Source organism: Chiloscyllium punctatum, chromosome 41, assembly GCF_047496795.1.
Source record: "Chiloscyllium punctatum isolate Juve2018m chromosome 41, sChiPun1.3, whole genome shotgun sequence".
In the NCBI taxonomy this organism is placed as follows: domain Eukaryota; kingdom Metazoa; phylum Chordata; class Chondrichthyes; order Orectolobiformes; family Hemiscylliidae; genus Chiloscyllium; species Chiloscyllium punctatum.
In genome coordinates, this window is record NC_092779.1 from 56,046,461 (window position 1) to 56,064,918 (window position 18,458).

The window sequence follows — 18,458 nt, forward strand, 5'->3', positions numbered from 1 at the left end:
AGGTGAAAAGTAGAATGGCTTCAACTTTCAGTGCTTGAACAAATCTGCTCTCGTAGTGAAATGTAATGCAACTCCATTTAATTACTGTGCAAAGCATTGTCAAGTTTTTCACCAACCTGGTTCTGATCATATGCCATTCTGTTTGAGAGTGTAGTTCCCGCCTTCTGATCCTTCCATGAAAAGCAGCACCGCATTTGCATTCCTTGCGCAGGTTTGCCCGGTTCAAAGACAGGGAAGAAGCTGATGCTCTGGTATCACAGCGCACCACGGATTCCTGAACTAGTCTGTCTGTCAAATGTACCCCCAAAGTCGTCTCTGAAAGACCTCATTTGGAAGCTGTCTGTCGTTATTCAACGTACGAGAGTTGGCACCAGAGGTCCTGAATCATGTTTTGGAGCAGTTCGCACGGAAGTGGCTCATTCAATCAGCAACAGCAATGAAAGAAATTACACTCTCAGAGGAACCTCTGGACCTATGCTTTCACAGCGTCGCTAGTATTAAGGTGCGCCCCGAGATCTAAGCCACGTTGGAAGTGAGACGGAGGAATCGACAGAGAGGCTACAGAATGACATCGCATCCATTTGGATTTCTTTAAATCACTGACGAGCAGGAAAATGTAAACGGGGAGGGCGAGTGGGGAAGTGAGGCAGTAGCAGCTCTGGTGAAATTCCTTCTTTGTGATTCGCTCAGCAACCAGAGACGTGAAGGTGACTCAGGCGTGAGAGCTCTTCACATCGAGAACAAAAAGCACTCAAGGGCAGTTAGCACCTCTTCCGGAGAGTGGGGTGGGGTGAGGTAATTCCCTTTTGACTTCTCTGACTATGTTCAGAAACTGCCTTTTAGATTGAGGTGAACAGAGACTGCATTTCTTAAAAGCACCATGGAATTTATCAAACTTTATTGTGTCGCTTCCTTTCGATTCCCACACAGGTTTCCAACTCAGTTGGTATCCATGTGGCTCATATCCAGGTGTGAACATCTCTGCAGCGAATTGCACGGTTAAGGCAAAAAGGCAAGGAAAGTGGCATCTCGAATTGGCTCCGAGGTCAGAGCATCCTCGCAATGTGATCTGTCGTTCTCGGATTGTAATGCTACCTCCGGTTTTAGGGTGGAGAACATTCTTTGGGACTCTTATTCTGCAAGACAGACACAGTGACTGAAACTATGCTGCACGTTATGATTTGGAACACGGGCTGCTCAGCTTTGTGCATTTTCCCTGTAGTCCGGTGTGTTTCATGTTCCGTGTAAACGTGAAAGTTGTCCTGTTTCGAGCAATGGGTGAAATCATTTATCAATGCAAGAATCGAAATTGCAGTCATGTCAAGTAGCTCATGGTAATTTGACCAAATCATAACCGATCGTGTGTTCTCACGCACTCACAGATGCATTTGGAGCTGAAAAGAGTCTGAGAAGATCGACTCAGCTTACCATTGATTTTTGTCTGGATTGATGGGTATCATTATCTGCTGCGAAATTGTCATTGTAGCCGGGCACATCCCAGCAGCTGTGCGAGTCGGAGAGGGATCATGGAACCCTTTTAACGTGACTTTGCATCTGTTGTTTTGCAGGAGCACAATTGGAAGTGCAAGAAAATGGGCAGTGCTAGTGGCTGGCTGGTAGTGTGGCCGAGCGGTCTAAGGCGCTGGATTTAAGCTCCAGTCTCTGACAGAGGCGTGGGTTCGAATCCCACTGCTGCCATTTCTGCTGACCTTCTCCAATCGCGTAGCTGGTTGAAATGCTGTTTAAAACAGAAGCGAAATGGGTTTGCTTCCCGGGCAATTAATTGTGGTGTGTGAAAGTGCCGAATTTGGCGAAGCGTCTGTGCTGTCATGATCGTGTTCGCCTCCCGCAGCTCTTCTGTTGCTTTACGTTCCAGGCGAGTTGAATTTTAATGGAATCGAATGGAGACTGTTATTTCATCGCTGTTGTGAAACAAAGTACTACGGTGACTCGACTCGTCGTTATTTGGTTTTCTGGCCAATGAAAAAATCGTTCCAATGAATTTCGATGTCATATGTTATTGAATTTCTCCCATTTCCTTCATCTCCGTCCTGGAGACATCGGAAGGGAAAGGTAATCTAGCCGAGACTGTGATTGGTGAAATTCACTTTTTATGGCCCATTCTTATTATGTTCTTTCTTTCTCTCTTTTCAGCATTGTCCGGGAAGTGGTGGTGCACTCAGGCTCCTGTATGTTTGAAAGAGTAGTTTGGAATTGCCCTGTTGTTAGTTGTGAGATTACTTTATGGCTCATGCCCCGGACTGTCTCACATTTAGCATTCATGCTCGCTGTGTCTGGAAATACATTTGGTTTGCCAGTTTTGTTTGTGTTCCGTGTTAAATGCTTTCCGTTTTGCGATTCTCTCAATAAATTACGACTGAACAGGGTTTCTGAGGTAACTTCCAGCTGCAAAAATCCTCAACTGAGAATCTGGGAAAATTTCCCAGAGTATGGTCAGTCGGAGCAAAAGTAAGGAAGTCGTTCGTTTCTGCAGCGATTCACAATGCTACCGTTCCCGTGAGCAGTCGAACAGGCTATATGATTGTGCCGCAGACTGCGACGGCAAGCTCCGCTAAAGAGTGATCCTTTAATGCCGGTGTAAGCAACACAACGTTATTAGGGCACACCGCGTGGAAACAGATACTTCGGTGTATCTCGTCCATGCTCAGCACATAGCCAAAATTAAACAAGTCCCATTAAACAACGAGCGATTGGAAACAGAAAGGTGAAAAGTAGAATGGCTTCAACTTTCAGTGCTTGAACAAATCTGCTCTCGTAGTGAAATGTAATGCAACTCCATTTAATTACTGTGCAAAGCATTGTCAAGTTTTTCTCCAACCTGGTTCTGATCATATGCCATTCTGTTTGAGAGTGTAGTTCCCGCCTTCTGATCCTTCCATGAAAAGCAGCACCGCATTTGCATTCCTTGCGCAGGTTTGCCCGGTTCAAAGACAGGGAAGAAGCTGATGCTCTGGTATCACAGCGCACCACGGATTCCTGAACTAGTCTGTCTGTCAAATGTACCCCCAAAGTCGTCTCTGAAAGACCTCATTTGGAAGCTGTCTGTCGTTATTCAACGTACGAGAGTTGGCACCAGAGGTCCTGAATCATGTTTTGGAGCAGTTCGCACGGAAGTGGCTCATTCAATCAGCAACAGCAATGAAAGAAATTACACTCTCAGAGGAACCTCTGGACCTATGCTTTCACAGCGTCGCTAGTATTAAGGTGCGCCCCGAGATCTAAGCCACGTTGGAAGTGAGACGGAGGAATCGACAGAGAGGCTACAGAATGACATCGCATCCATTTGGATTTCTTTAAATCACTGACGAGCAGGAAAATGTAAACGGGGAGGGCGAGTGGGGAAGTGAGGCAGTAGCAGCTCTGGTGAAATTCCTTCTTTGTGATTCGCTCAGCAACCAGAGACGTGAAGGTGACTCAGGCGTGAGAGCTCTTCACATCGAGAACAAAAAGCACTCAAGGGCAGTTAGCACCTCTTCCGGAGAGTGGGGTGGGGTGAGGTAATTCCCTTTTGACTTCTCTGACTATGTTCAGAAACTGCCTTTTAGATTGAGGTGAACAGAGACTGCATTTCTTAAAAGCACCATGGAATTTATCAAACTTTATTGTGTCGCTTCCTTTCGATTCCCACACAGGTTTCCAACTCAGTTGGTATCCATGTGGCTCATATCCAGGTGTGAACATCTCTGCAGCGAATTGCACGGTTAAGGCAAAAAGGCAAGGAAAGTGGCATCTCGAATTGGCTCCGAGGTCAGAGCATCCTCGCAATGTGATCTGTCGTTCTCGGATTGTAATGCTACCTCCGGTTTTAGGGTGGAGAACATTCTTTGGGACTCTTATTCTGCAAGACAGACACAGTGACTGAAACTATGCTGCACGTTATGATTTGGAACACGGGCTGCTCTGCTTTGTGCATTTTCCCTGTAGTCCGGTGTGTTTCATGTTCCGTGTAAACGTGAAAGTTGTCCTGTTTCGAGCAATGGGTGAAATCATTTATCAATGCAAGAATCGAAATTGCAGTCATGTCAAGCAGCTCATGGTAATTTGACCAAATCATAACCGATCGTGTGTTCTCACGCACTCACAGATGCATTTGGAGCTGAAAAGAGTCTGAGAAGATCGACTCAGCTTACCATTGATTTTTGTCTGGATTGATGGGTATCATTATCTGCTGCGAAATTGTCATTGTAGCCGGGCACATCCCAGCAGCTGTGCGAGTCGGAGAGGGATCATGGAACCCTTTTAACGTGACTTTGCATCTGTTGTTTTGCAGGAGCACAATTGGAAGTGCCAGAAAATGAGCAGCGCTAGTGGTTGGCTGGTAGTGTGGCCGAGCGGTCTAAGGCGCTGGATTTAAGCTCCAGTCTCTGACAGAGGCGTGGGTTCGAATCCCACCGCTGCCATTTCTGCTGACCTTCTCCAATCGCGCAGCTGGTTGAAATGCTGTTTCGACCCCTGCTGCGTTTCTGTTTAAAACAGAAGCGAAATGGGTTTGCTTCCCGGGCAATTAATTGTGGTGTGTGAAAGTGCCGAATTTGGCGAAGCGTCTGTGCTGTCATGATCGTGTTCGCCTCCCGCAGCTCTTCTGTTGCTTTACGTTCCAGGCGAGTTAATGGAATCGAATGGAGACTGTTATTTCATCGCTGTTGTGAAACAAAGTACTACGGTGACTCGACTCGTCGTTATTTGGTTTTCTGGCCAATGAAAAAATCGTTCCAATGAATTTCGATGTCATATGTTATTGAATTTCTCCCATTTCCTTCATCTCCGTCCTGGAGACATCGGAAGGGAAAGGTAATCTAGCCGAGACTGTGATTGGTGAAATTCACTTTTTATGGCCCATTCTTATTATGTTCTTTCTTTCTCTCTTTTCAGCATTGTCCGGGAAGTGGTGGTGCACTCAGGCTCCTGTATGTTTGAAAGAGTAGTTTGGAATTGCCCTGTTGTTAGTTGTGAGATTACTTTATGGCTCATGCCCCGGACTGTCTCACATTTAGCATTCATGCTCGCTGTGTCTGGAAATACATTTGGTTTGCCAGTTTTGTTTGTGTTCCGTGTTAAATGCTTTCCGTTTTGCGATTCTCTCAATAAATTACGACTGAACAGGGTTTCTGAGGTAACTTCCAGCTGCAAAAATCCTGAACTGAGAATCTGGGAAAATTTCCCAGAGTATGGTCAGTCGGAGCAAAAGTAAGGAAGTCGTTCGTTTCTGCAGCGATTCACAATGCTACCGTTCCCGTGAGCAGTCGAACAGGCTATATGATTGTGCCGCAGACTGCGACGGCAAACTCCGCTAAAGAGTGATCCTTTAATGCCGGTGTAAGCAACACAACGTTATTAGGGCACACCGCGTGGAAACAGATACTTCGGTGTATCTCGTCCATGCTCAGCACATAGCCAAAATTAAACAAGTCCCATTAAACAACGAGCGATTGGAAACAGAAAGGTGAAAAGTAGAATGGCTTCAACTTTCAGTGCTTGAACAAATCTGCTCTCGTAGTGAAATGTAATGCAACTCCATTTAATTACTGTGCAAAGCATTGTCAAGTTTTTCTCCAACCTGGTTCTGATCATATGCCATTCTGTTTGAGAGTGTAGTTCCCGCCTTCTGATCCTTCCATGAAAAGCAGCACCGCATTTGCATTCCTTGCGCAGGTTTGCCCGGTTCAAAGACAGGGAAGAAGCTGATGCTCTGGTATCACAGCGCACCACGGATTCCTGAACTAGTCTGTCTGTCAAATGTACCCCCAAAGTCGTCTCTGAAAGACCTCATTTGGAAGCTGTCTGTCGTTATTCAACGTACGAGAGTTGGCACCAGAGGTCCTGAATCATGTTTTGGAGCAGTTCGCACGGAAGTGGCTCATTCAATCAGCAACAGCAATGAAAGAAATTACAATCTCAAAAGAACCTCTGGACCTATGCTTTCACAGCGTCGCTAGTATTAAGGTGCGCCCCGAGATCTAAGCCACGTTGGAAGTGAGACGGAGGAATCGACAGAGAGGCTACAGAATGACATCGCATCCATTTGGATTTCTTTAAATCACTGACGAGCAGGAAAATGTAAACGGGGAGGGCGAGTGGGGAAGTGAGGCAGTAGCAGCTCTGGTGAAATTCCTTCTTTGTGATTGGCTCAGCAACCAGAGACGTGAAGGTGACTCAGGCGTGAGAGCTCTTCACATCGAGAACAAAAAGCACTCAAGGGCAGTTAGCACCTCTTCCGGAGAGTGGGGTGGGGTGAGGTAATTCCCTTTTGACTTCTCTGACTATGTTCAGAAACTGCCTTTTAGATTGAGGTGAACAGAGACTGCATTTCTTAAAAGCACCATGGAATTTATCAAACTTTATTGTGTCGCTTCCTTTCGATTCCCACACAGGTTTCCAACTCAGTTGGTATCCATGTGGCTCATATCCAGGTGTGAACATCTCTGCAGCGAATTGCACGGTTAAGGCAAAAAGGCAAGGAAAGTGGCATCTCGAATTGGCTCCGAGGTCAGAGCATCCTCGCAATGTGATCTGTCGTTCTCGGATTGTAATGCTACCTCCGGTTTTAGGGTGGAGAACATTCTTTGGGACTCTTATTCTGCAAGACAGACACAGTGACTGAAACTATGCTGCACGTTATGATTTGGAACACGGGCTGCTCAGCTTTGTGCATTTTCCCTGTAGTCCGGTGTGTTTCATGTTCCGTGTAAACGTGAAAGTTGTCCTGTTTCGAGCAATGGGTGAAATCATTTATCAATGCAAGAATCGAAATTGCAGTCATGTCAAGCAGCTCATGGTAATTTGACCAAATCATAACCGATCGTGTGTTCTCACGCACTCACAGATGCATTTGGAGCTGAAAAGAGTCTGAGAAGATCGACTCAGCTTACCATTGATTTTTGTCTGGATTGATGGGTATCATTATCTGCTGCGAAATTGTCATTGTAGCCGGGCACATCCCAGCAGCTGTGCGAGTCGGAGAGGGATCATGGAACCCTTTTAACGTGACTTTGCATCTGTTGTTTTGCAGGAGCACAATTGGAAGTGCAAGAAAATGGGCAGCGCTAGCGGCTGGCTGGTAGTGTGGCCGAGCGGTCTAAGGCGCTGGATTTAAGCTCCAGTCTCTGACAGAGGCGTGGGTTCGAATCCCACCGCTGCCATTTCTGCTGACCTTCTCCAATCGCGCAGCTGGTTGAAATGCTGTTTCGACCCCTGCTGCGTTTCTGTTTAAAACAGAAGCGAAATGGGTTTGCTTCCCGGGCAATTAATTGTGGTGTGTGAAAGTGCCGAATTTGGCGAAGCGTCTGTGCTGTCATGATCGTGTTCGCCTCCCGCAGCTCTTCTGTTGCTTTACGTTCCAGGCGAGTTGAATTTTAATGGAATCGAATGGAGACTGTTATTTCATCGCTGTTGTGAAACAAAGTACTACGGTGACTCGACTCGTCGTTATTTGGTTTTCTGGCCAATGAAAAAATCGTTCCAATGAATTTCGATGTCATATGTTATTGAATTTCTCCCATTTCCTTCATCTCCGTCCTGGAGACATCGGAAGGGAAAGGTAATCTAGCCGAGACTGTGATTGGTGAAATTCACTTTTTATGGCCCATTCTTATTATGTTCTTTCTTTCTCTCTTTTCAGCATTGTCCGGGAAGTGGTGGTGCACTCAGGCTCCTGTATGTTTGAAAGAGTAGTTTGGAATTGCCCTGTTGTTAGTTGTGAGATTACTTTATGGCTCATGCCCCGGACTGTCTCACATTTAGCATTCATGCTCGCTGTGTCTGGAAATACATTTGGTTTGCCAGTTTTGTTTGTGTTCCGTGTTAAATGCTTTCCGTTTTGCGATTCTCTCAATAAATTACGAGTTAACAGGGTTTCTGAGGTAACTTCCAGCTGCAAAAATCCTGAACTGAGAATCTGGGAAAATTTCCCAGAGTATGGTCAGTCGGAGCAAAAGTAAGGAAGTCGTTCGTTTCTGCAGCGATTCACAATGCTACCGTTCCCGTGAGCAGTCGAACAGGCTATATGATTGTGCCGCAGACTGCGACGGCAAACTCCGCTAAAGAGTGATCCTTTAATGCCGGTGTAAGCAACACAACGTTATTAGGGCACACCGCGTGGAAACAGATACTTCGGTGTATCTCGTCCATGCTCAGCACATAGCCAAAATTAAACAAGTCCCATTAAACAACGAGCGATTGGAAACAGAAAGGTGAAAAGTAGAATGGCTTCAACTTTCAGTGCTTGAACAAATCTGCTCTCGTAGTGAAATGTAATGCAACTCCATTTAATTACTGTGCAAAGCATTGTCAAGTTTTTCTCCAACCTGGTTCTGATCATATGCCATTCTGTTTGAGAGTGTAGTTCCCGCCTTCTGATCCTTCCATGAAAAGCAGCACCGCATTTGCATTCCTTGCGCAGGTTTGCCCGGTTCAAAGACAGGGAAGAAGCTGATGCTCTGGTATCACAGCGCACCACGGATTCCTGAACTAGTCTGTCTGTCAAATGTACCCCCAAAGTCGTCTCTGAAAGACCTCATTTGGAAGCTGTCTGTCGTTATTCAACGTACGAGAGTTGGCACCAGAGGTCCTGAATCATGTTTTGGAGCAGTTCGCACGGAAGTGGCTCATTCAATCAGCAACAGCAATGAAAGAAATTACACTCTCAGAGGAACCTCTGGACCTATGCTTTCACAGCGTCGCTAGTATTAAGGTGCGCCCCGAGATCTAAGCCACGTTGGAAGTGAGACGGAGGAATCGACAGAGAGGCTACAGAATGACATCGCATCCATTTGGATTTCTTTAAATCACTGACGAGCAGGAAAATGTAAACGGGGAGGGCGAGTGGGGAAGTGAGGCAGTAGCAGCTCTGGTGAAATTCCTTCTTTGTGATTCGCTCAGCAACCAGAGACGTGAAGGTGACTCAGGCGTGAGAGCTCTTCACATCGAGAACAAAAAGCACTCAAGGGCAGTTAGCACCTCTTCCGGAGAGTGGGGTGGGGTGAGGTAATTCCCTTTTGACTTCTCTGACTATGTTCAGAAACTGCCTTTTAGATTGAGGTGAACAGAGACTGCATTTCTTAAAAGCACCATGGAATTTATCAAACTTTATTGTGTCGCTTCCTTTCGATTCCCACACAGGTTTCCAACTCAGTTGGTATCCATGTGGCTCATATCCAGGTGTGAACATCTCTGCAGCGAATTGCACGGTTAAGGCAAAAAGGCAAGGAAAGTGGCATCTCGAATTGGCTCCGAGGTCAGAGCATCCTCGCAATGTGATCTGTCGTTCTCGGATTGTAATGCTACCTCCGGTTTTAGGGTGGAGAACATTCTTTGGGACTCTTATTCTGCAAGACAGACACAGTGACTGAAACTATGCTGCACGTTATGATTTGGAACACGGGCTGCTCAGCTTTGTGCATTTTCCCTGTAGTCCGGTGTGTTTCATGTTCCGTGTAAACGTGAAAGTTGTCCTGTTTCGAGCAATGGGTGAAATCATTTATCAATGCAAGAATCGAAATTGCAGTCATGTCAAGTAGCTCATGGTAATTTGACCAAATCATAACCGATCGTGTGTTCTCACGCACTCACAGATGCATTTGGAGCTGAAAAGAGTCTGAGAAGATCGACTCAGCTTACCATTGATTTTTGTCTGGATTGATGTGTATCATTATCTGCTGCGAAATTGTCATTGTAGCCGGGCACATCCCAGCAGCTGTGCGAGTCGGAGAGGGATCATGGAACCCTTTTAACGTGACTTTGCATCTGTTGTTTTGCAGGAGCACAATTGGAAGTGCAAGAAAATGGGCAGCGCTAGTGGCTGGCTGGTAGTGTGGCCGAGCGGTCTAAGGCGCTAGATTTAAGCTCCAGTCTCTGACAGAGGCGTGGGTTCGAATCCCACCGCTGCCATTTCTGCTGACCTTCTCCAATCGCGCAGCTGGTTGAAATGCTGTTTCGACCCCTGCTGCGTTTCTGTTTAAAACAGAAGCGAAATGGGTTTGCTTCCCGGGCAATTAATTGTGGTGTGTGAAAGTGCCGAATTTGGCGAAGCGTCTGTGCTGTCATGATCGTGTTCGCCTCCCGCAGCTCTTCTGTTGCTTTACGTTCCAGGCGAGTTGAATTTTAATGGAATCGAATGGAGACTGTTATTTCATCGCTGTTGTGAAACAAAGTACTACGGTGACTCGACTCGTCGTTATTTGGTTTTCTGGCCAATGAAAAAATCGTTCCAATGAATTTCGATGTCATATGTTATTGAATTTCTCCCATTTCCTTCATCTCCGTCCTGGAGACATCGGAAGGGAAAGGTAATCTAGCCGAGACTGTGATTGGTGAAATTCACTTTTTATGGCCCATTCTTATTATGTTCTTTCTTTCTCTCTTTTCAGCATTGTCCGGGAAGTGGTGGTGCACTCAGGCTCCTGTATGTTTGAAAGAGTAGTTTGGAATTGCCCTGTTGTTAGTTGTGAGATTACTTTATGGCTCATGCCCCGGACTGTCTCACATTTAGCATTCATGCTCGCTGTGTCTGGAAATACATTTGGTTTGCCAGTTTTGTTTGTGTTCCGTGTTAAATGCTTTCCGTTTTGCGATTCTCTCAATAAATTACGAGTTAACAGGGTTTCTGAGGTAACTTCCAGCTGCAAAAATCCTCAACTGAGAATCTGGGAAAATTTCCCAGAGTATGGTCAGTCGGAGCAAAAGTAAGGAAGTCGTTCGTTTCTGCAGCGATTCACAATGCTACCGTTCCCGTGAGCAGTCGAACAGGCTATATGATTGTGCCGCAGACTGCGACGGCAAGCTCCGCTAAAGAGTGATCCTTTAATGCCGGTGTAAGCAACACAACGTTATTAGGGCACACCGCGTGGAAACAGATACTTCGGTGTATCTCGTCCATGCTCAGCACATAGCCAAAATTAAACAAGTCCCATTAAACAACGAGCGATTGGAAACAGAAAGGTGAAAAGTAGAATGGCTTCAACTTTCAGTGCTTGAACAAATCTGCTCTCGTAGTGAAATGTAATGCAACTCCATTTAATTACTGTGCAAAGCATTGTCAAGTTTTTCTCCAACCTGGTTCTGATCATATGCCATTCTGTTTGAGAGTGTAGTTCCCGCCTTCTGATCCTTCCATGAAAAGCAGCACCGCATTTGCATTCCTTGCGCAGGTTTGCCCGGTTCAAAGACAGGGAAGAAGCTGATGCTCTGGTATCACAGCGCACCACGGATTCCTGAACTAGTCTGTCTGTCAAATGTACCCCCAAAGTCGTCTCTGAAAGACCTCATTTGGAAGCTGTCTGTCGTTATTCAACGTACGAGAGTTGGCACCAGAGGTCCTGAATCATGTTTTGGAGCAGTTCGCACGGAAGTGGCTCATTCAATCAGCAACAGCAATGAAAGAAATTACACTCTCAGAGGAACCTCTGGACCTATGCTTTCACAGCGTCGCTAGTATTAAGGTGCGCCCCGAGATCTAAGCCACGTTGGAAGTGAGACGGAGGAATCGACAGAGAGGCTACAGAATGACATCGCATCCATTTGGATTTCTTTAAATCACTGACGAGCAGGAAAATGTAAACGGGGAGGGCGAGTGGGGAAGTGAGGCAGTAGCAGCTCTGGTGAAATTCCTTCTTTGTGATTCGCTCAGCAACCAGAGACGTGAAGGTGACTCAGGCGTGAGAGCTCTTCACATCGAGAACAAAAAGCACTCAAGGGCAGTTAGCACCTCTTCCGGAGAGTGGGGTGGGGTGAGGTAATTCCCTTTTGACTTCTCTGACTATGTTCAGAAACTGCCTTTTAGATTGAGGTGAACAGAGACTGCATTTCTTAAAAGCACCATGGAATTTATCAAACTTTATTGTGTCGCTTCCTTTCGATTCCCACACAGGTTTCCAACTCAGTTGGTATCCATGTGGCTCATATCCAGGTGTGAACATCTCTGCAGCGAATTGCACGGTTAAGGCAAAAAGGCAAGGAAAGTGGCATCTCGAATTGGCTCCGAGGTCAGAGCATCCTCGCAATGTGATCTGTCGTTCTCGGATTGTAATGCTACCTCCGGTTTTAGGGTGGAGAACATTCTTTGGGACTCTTATTCTGCAAGACAGACACAGTGACTGAAACTATGCTGCACGTTATGATTTGGAACACGGGCTGCTCAGCTTTGTGCATTTTCCCTGTAGTCCGGTGTGTTTCATGTTCCGTGTAAACTTGAAAGTTGTCCTGTTTCGAGCAATGGGTGAAATCATTTATCAATGCAAGAATCGAAATTGCAGTCATGTCAAGCAGCTCATGGTAATTTGACCAAATCATAACCGATCGTGTGTTCTCACGCACTCACAGATGCATTTGGAGCTGAAAAGAGTCTGAGAAGATCGACTCAGCTTACCATTGATTTTTGTCTGGATTGATGGGTATCATTATCTGCTGCGAAATTGTCATTGTAGCCGGGCACATCCCAGCAGCTGTGCGAGTCGGAGAGGGATCATGGAACCCTTTTAACGTGACTTTGCATCTGTTGTTTTGCAGGAGCACAATTGGAAGTGCAAGAAAATGGGCAGCGCTAGTGGCTGGCTGGTAGTGTGGCCGAGCGGTCTAAGGCGCTGGATTTAAGCTCCAGTCTCTGACAGAGGCGTGGGTTCGAATCCCACCGCTGCCATTTCTGCTGACCTTCTCCAATCGCGCAGCTGGTTGAAATGCTGTTTCGACCCCTGCTGCGTTTCTGTTTAAAACAGAAGCGAAATGGGTTTGCTTCCCGGGCAATTAATTGTGGTGTGTGAAAGTGCCGAATTTGGCGAAGCGTCTGTGCTGTCATGATCGTGTTCGCCTCCCGCAGCTCTTCTGTTGCTTTACGTTCCAGGCGAGTTGAATTTTAATGGAATCGAATGGAGACTGTTATTTCATCGCTGTTGTGAAACAAAGTACTACGGTGACTCGACTCGTCGTTATTTGGTTTTCTGGCCAATGAAAAAATCGTTCCAATGAATTTCGATGTCATATGTTATTGAATTTCTCCCATTTCCTTCATCTCCGTCCTGGAGACATCGGAAGGGAAAGGTAATCTAGCCGAGACTGTGATTGGTGAAATTCACTTTTTATGGCCCATTCTTATTATGTTCTTTCTTTCTCTCTTTTCAGCATTGTCCGGGAAGTGGTGGTGCACTCAGGCTCCTGTATGTTTGAAAGAGTAGTTTGGAATTGCCCTGTTGTTAGTTGTGAGATTACTTTATGGCTCATGCCCCGGACTGTCTCACATTTAGCATTCATGCTCGCTGTGTCTGGAAATACATTTGGTTTGCCAGTTTTGTTTGTGTTCCGTGTTAAATGCTTTCCGTTTTGCGATTCTCTCAATAAATTACGAGTTAACAGGGTTTCTGAGGTAACTTCCAGCTGCAAAAATCCTCAACTGAGAATCTGGGAAAATTTCCCAGAGTATGGTCAGTCGGAGCAAAAGTAAGGAAGTCGTTCGTTTCTGCAGCGATTCACAATGCTACCGTTCCCGTGAGCAGTCGAACAGGCTATATGATTGTGCCGCAGACTGCGACGGCAAGCTCCGCTAAAGAGTGATCCTTTAATGCCGGTGTAAGCAACACAACGTTATTAGGGCACACCGCGTGGAAACAGATACTTCGGTGTATCTCGTCCATGCTCAGCACATAGCCAAAATTAAACAAGTCCCATTAAACAACGAGCGATTGGAAACAGAAAGGTGAAAAGTAGAATGGCTTCAACTTTCAGTGCTTGAACAAATCTGCTCTCGTAGTGAAATGTAATGCAACTCCATTTAATTACTGTGCAAAGCATTGTCAAGTTTTTCTCCAACCTGGTTCTGATCATATGCCATTCTGTTTGAGAGTGTAGTTCCCGCCTTCTGATCCTTCCATGAAAAGCAGCACCGCATTTGCATTCCTTGCGCAGGTTTGCCCGGTTCAAAGACAGGGAAGAAGCTGATGCTCTGGTATCACAGCGCACCACGGATTCCTGAACTAGTCTGTCTGTCAAATGTACCCCCAAAGTCGTCTCTGAAAGACCTCATTTGGAAGCTGTCTGTCGTTATTCAACGTACGAGAGTTGGCACCAGAGGTCCTGAATCATGTTTTGGAGCAGTTCGCACGGAAGTGGCTCATTCAATCAGCAACAGCAATGAAAGAAATTACACTCTCAGAGGAACCTCTGGACCTATGCTTTCACAGCGTCGCTAGTATTAAGGTGCGCCCCGAGATCTAAGCCACGTTGGAAGTGAGACGGAGGAATCGACAGAGAGGCTACAGAATGACATCGCATCCATTTGGATTTCTTTAAATCACTGACGAGCAGGAAAATGTAAACGGGGAGGGCGAGTGGGGAAGTGAGGCAGTAGCAGCTCTGGTGAAATTCCTTCTTTGTGATTCGCTCAGCAACCAGAGACGTGAAGGTGACTCAGGCGTGAGAGCTCTTCACATCGAGAACAAAAAGCACTCAAGGGCAGTTAGCACCTCTTCCGGAGAGTGGGGTGGGGTGAGGTAATTCCCTTTTGACTTCTCTGACTATGTTCAGAAACTGCCTTTTAGATTGAGGTGAACAGAGACTGCATTTCTTAAAAGCACCATGGAATTTATCAAACTTTATTGTGTCGCTTCCTTTCGATTCCCACACAGGTTTCCAACTCAGTTGGTATCCATGTGGCTCATATCCAGGTGTGAACATCTCTGCAGCGAATTGCACGGTTAAGGCAAAAAGGCAAGGAAAGTGGCATCTCGAATTGGCTCCGAGGTCAGAGCATCCTCGCAATGTGATCTGTCGTTCTCGGATTGTAATGCTACCTCCGGTTTTAGGGTGGAGAACATTCTTTGGGACTCTTATTCTGCAAGACAGACACAGTGACTGAAACTATGCTGCACGTTATGATTTGGAACACGGGCTGCTCAGCTTTGTGCATTTTCCCTGTAGTCCGGTGTGTTTCATGTTCCGTGTAAACGTGAAAGTTGTCCTGTTTCGAGCAATGGGTGAAATCATTTATCAATGCAAGAATCGAAATTGCAGTCATGTCAAGCAGCTCATGGTAATTTGACCAAATCATAACCGATCGTGTGTTCTCACGCACTCACAGATGCATTTGGAGCTGAAAAGAGTCTGAGAAGATCGACTCAGCTTTCCATTGATTTTTGTCTGGATTGATGGGTATCATTATCTGCTGCGAAATTGTCATTGTAGCCGGGCACATCCCAGTAGCTGTGCGAGTCGGAGAGGGATCATGGAACCCTTTTAACGTGACTTTGCATCTGTTGTTTTGCAGGAGCACAATTGGAAGTGCAAGAAAATGGGCAGCACTAGTGGCTGGCTGGTAGTGTGGCCGAGCGGTCTAAGGCGCTGGATTTAAGCTCCAGTCTCTGACAGAGGCGTGGGTTCGAATCCCACCGCTGCCATTTCTGCTGACCTTCTCCAATCGCGCAGCTGGTTGAAATGCTGTTTCGACCCCTGCTGCGTTTCTGTTTAAAACAGAAGCGAAATGGGTTTGCTTCCCGGGCAATTAATTGTGGTGTGTGAAAGTGCCGAATTTGGCGAAGCGTCTGTGCTGTCATGATCGTGTTCGCCTCCCGCAGCTCTTCTGTTGCTTTACGTTCCAGGCGAGTTGAATTTTAATGGAATCGAATGGAGACTGTTATTTCATCGCTGTTGTGAAACAAAGTACTACGGTGACTCGACTCGTCGTTATTTGGTTTTCTGGCCAATGAAAAAATCGTTCCAATGCATTTCGATGTCATATGTTATTGAATTTCTCCCATTTCCTTCATCTCCGTCCTGGAGACATCGGAAGGGAAAGGTAATCTAGCCGAGACTGTGATTGGTGAAATTCACTTTTTATGGCCCATTCTTATTATGTTCTTTCTTTCTCTCTTTTCAGCATTGTCCGGGAAGTGGTGGTGCACTCAGGCTCCTGTATGTTTGAAAGAGTAGTTTGGAATTGCCCTGTTGTTAGTTGTGAGATTACTTTATGGCTCATGCCCCGGACTGTCTCACATTTTGCATTCATGCTCGCTGTGTCTGGAAATACATTTGGTTTGCCAGTTTTGTTTGTGTTCCGTGTTAAATGCTTTCCGTTTTGCGATTCTCTCAATAAATTACGAGTTAACAGGGTTTCTGAGGTAACTTCCAGCTGCAAAAATCCTCAACTGAGAATCTGGGAAAATTTCCCAGAGTATGGTCAGTCGGAGCAAAAGTAAGGAAGTCGTTCGTTTCTGCAGCGATTCACAATGCTACCGTTCCCGTGAGCAGTCGAACAGGCTATATGATTGTGCCGCAGACTGCGACGGCAAGCTCCGCTAAAGAGTGATCCTTTAATGCCGGTGTAAGCAACACAACGTTATTAGGGCACACCGCGTGGAAACAGATACTTCGGTGTATCTCGTCCATGCTCAGCACATAGCCAAAATTAAACAAGTCCCATTAAACAACGAGCGATTGGAAACAGAAAGGTGAAAAGTAGAATGGCTTCAACTTTCAGTGCTTGAACAAATCTGCTCTCGTAGTGAAATGTAATGCAACTCCATTTAATTACTGTGCAAAGCATTGTCAAGTTTTTCTCCAACCTGGTTCTGATCATATGCCATTCTGTTTGAGAGTGTAGTTCCCGCCTTCTGATCCTTCCATGAAAAGCAGCACCGCATTTGCATTCCTTGCGCAGGTTTGCCCGGTTCAAAGACAGGGAAGAAGCTGATGCTCTGGTATCACAGCGCACCACGGATTCCTGAACTAGTCTGTCTGTCAAATGTACCCCCAAAGTCGTCTCTGAAAGACCTCATTTGGAAGCTGTCTGTCGTTATTCAACGTACGAGAGTTGGCACCAGAGGTCCTGAATCATGTTTTGGAGCAGTTCGCACGGAAGTGGCTCATTCAATCAGCAACAGCAATGAAAGAAATTACACTCTCAGAGGAACCTCTGGACCTATGCTTTCACAGCGTCGCTAGTATTAAGGTGCGCCCCGAGATCTAAGCCACGTTGGAAGTGAGACGGAGGAATCGACAGAGAGGCTACAGAATGACATCGCATCCATTTGGATTTCTTTAAATCACTGACGAGCAGGAAAATGTAAACGGGGAGGGCGAGTGGGGAAGTGAGGCAGTAGCAGCTCTGGTGAAATTCCTTCTTTGTGATTCGCTCAGCAACCAGAGACGTGAAGGTGACTCAGGCGTGAGAGCTCTTCACATCGAGAACAAAAAGCACTCAAGGGCAGTTAGCACCTCTTCCGGAGAGTGGGGTGGGGTGAGGTAATTCCCTTTTGACTTCTCTGACTATGTTCAGAAACTGCCTTTTAGATTGAGGTGAACAGAGACTGCATTTCTTAAAAGCACCATGGAATTTATCAAACTTTATTGTGTCGCTTCCTTTCGATTCCCACACAGGTTTCCAACTCAGTTGGTATCCATGTGGCTCATATCCAGGTGTGAACATCTCTGCAGCGAATTGCACGGTTAAGGCAAAAAGGCAAGGAAAGTGGCATCTCGAATTGGCTCCGAGGTCAGAGCATCCTCGCAATGTGATCTGTCGTTCTCGGATTGTAATGCTACCTCCGGTTTTAGGGTGGAGAACATTCTTTGGGACTCTTATTCTGCAAGACAGACACAGTGACTGAAACTATGCTGCACGTTATGATTTGGAACACGGGCTGCTCAGCTTTGTGCATTTTCCCTGTAGTCCGGTGTGTTTCATGTTCCGTGTAAACGTGAAAGTTGTCCTGTTTCGAGCAATGGGTGAAATCATTTATCAATGCAAGAATCGAAATTGCAGTCATGTCAAGCAGCTCATGGTAATTTGACCAAATCATAACCGATCGTGTGTTCTCACGCACTCACAGATGCATTTGGAGCTGAAAAGAGTCTGAGAAGATCGACTCAGCTTTCCATTGATTTTTGTCTGGATTGATGGGTATCATTATCTGCTGCGAAATTGTCATTGTAGCCGGGCACATCCCAGTAGCTGTGCGAGTCGGAGAGGGATCATGGAACCCTTTTAACGTGACTTTGCATCTGTTGTTTTGCAGGAGCACAATTGGAAGTGCAAGAAAATGGGCAGCGCTAGTGGCTGGCTGGTAGTGTGGCCGAGCGGTCTAAGGCGCTGGATTTAAGCTCCAGTCTCTGACAGAGGCGTGGGTTCGAATCCCACCGCTGCCATTTCTGCTGACCTTCTCCAATCGCGCAGCTGGTTGAAATGCTGTTTCGACCCCTGCTGCGCTTCTGTTTAAAACAGAAGCGAAATGGGTTTGCTTCCCGGGCAATTAATTGTGGTGTGTGAAAGTGCCGAATTTGGCGAAGCGTCTGTGCTGTCATGATCGTGTTCGCCTCCCGCAGCTCTTCTGTTGCTTTACGTTCCAGGCGAGTTGAATTTTAATGGAATCGAATGGAGACTGTTATTTCATCGCTGTTGTGAAACAAAGTACTACGGTGACTCGACTCGTCGTTATTTGGTTTTCTGGCCAATGAAAAAA

At 46.2% G+C, this 18,458-nt stretch overlaps 7 non-coding genes across 7 annotated transcripts; all 7 read left to right on the forward strand.

Annotated features, from left to right (window-relative positions):
- The first annotated feature begins 1,615 nt into the window (after positions 1 to 1,615).
- Positions 1,616 to 1,698, forward strand: trnal-uaa (transfer RNA leucine (anticodon UAA)). Its single transcript has one exon. It is a non-coding gene; the product is annotated as a tRNA-Leu (tRNA).
- Positions 1,699 to 4,338: 2,640 nt separating this feature from the next.
- trnal-uaa (transfer RNA leucine (anticodon UAA)) lies at positions 4,339 to 4,421 on the forward strand. The gene has a single exon. It is a non-coding gene; the product is annotated as a tRNA-Leu (tRNA).
- Positions 4,422 to 7,077: 2,656 nt separating this feature from the next.
- trnal-uaa (transfer RNA leucine (anticodon UAA)) lies at positions 7,078 to 7,160 on the forward strand. The gene has a single exon. It is a non-coding gene; the product is annotated as a tRNA-Leu (tRNA).
- A 2,663-nt stretch (positions 7,161 to 9,823) lies between these two features.
- Positions 9,824 to 9,906, forward strand: trnal-uaa (transfer RNA leucine (anticodon UAA)). The gene has a single exon. It is a non-coding gene; the product is annotated as a tRNA-Leu (tRNA).
- A 2,663-nt stretch (positions 9,907 to 12,569) lies between these two features.
- On the forward strand, positions 12,570 to 12,652 carry trnal-uaa (transfer RNA leucine (anticodon UAA)). Its single transcript has one exon. It is a non-coding gene; the product is annotated as a tRNA-Leu (tRNA).
- A 2,663-nt stretch (positions 12,653 to 15,315) lies between these two features.
- trnal-uaa (transfer RNA leucine (anticodon UAA)) lies at positions 15,316 to 15,398 on the forward strand. The gene has a single exon. It is a non-coding gene; the product is annotated as a tRNA-Leu (tRNA).
- A 2,663-nt stretch (positions 15,399 to 18,061) lies between these two features.
- Positions 18,062 to 18,144, forward strand: trnal-uaa (transfer RNA leucine (anticodon UAA)). The gene has a single exon. It is a non-coding gene; the product is annotated as a tRNA-Leu (tRNA).
- Positions 18,145 to 18,458: the final 314 nt, after the last annotated feature.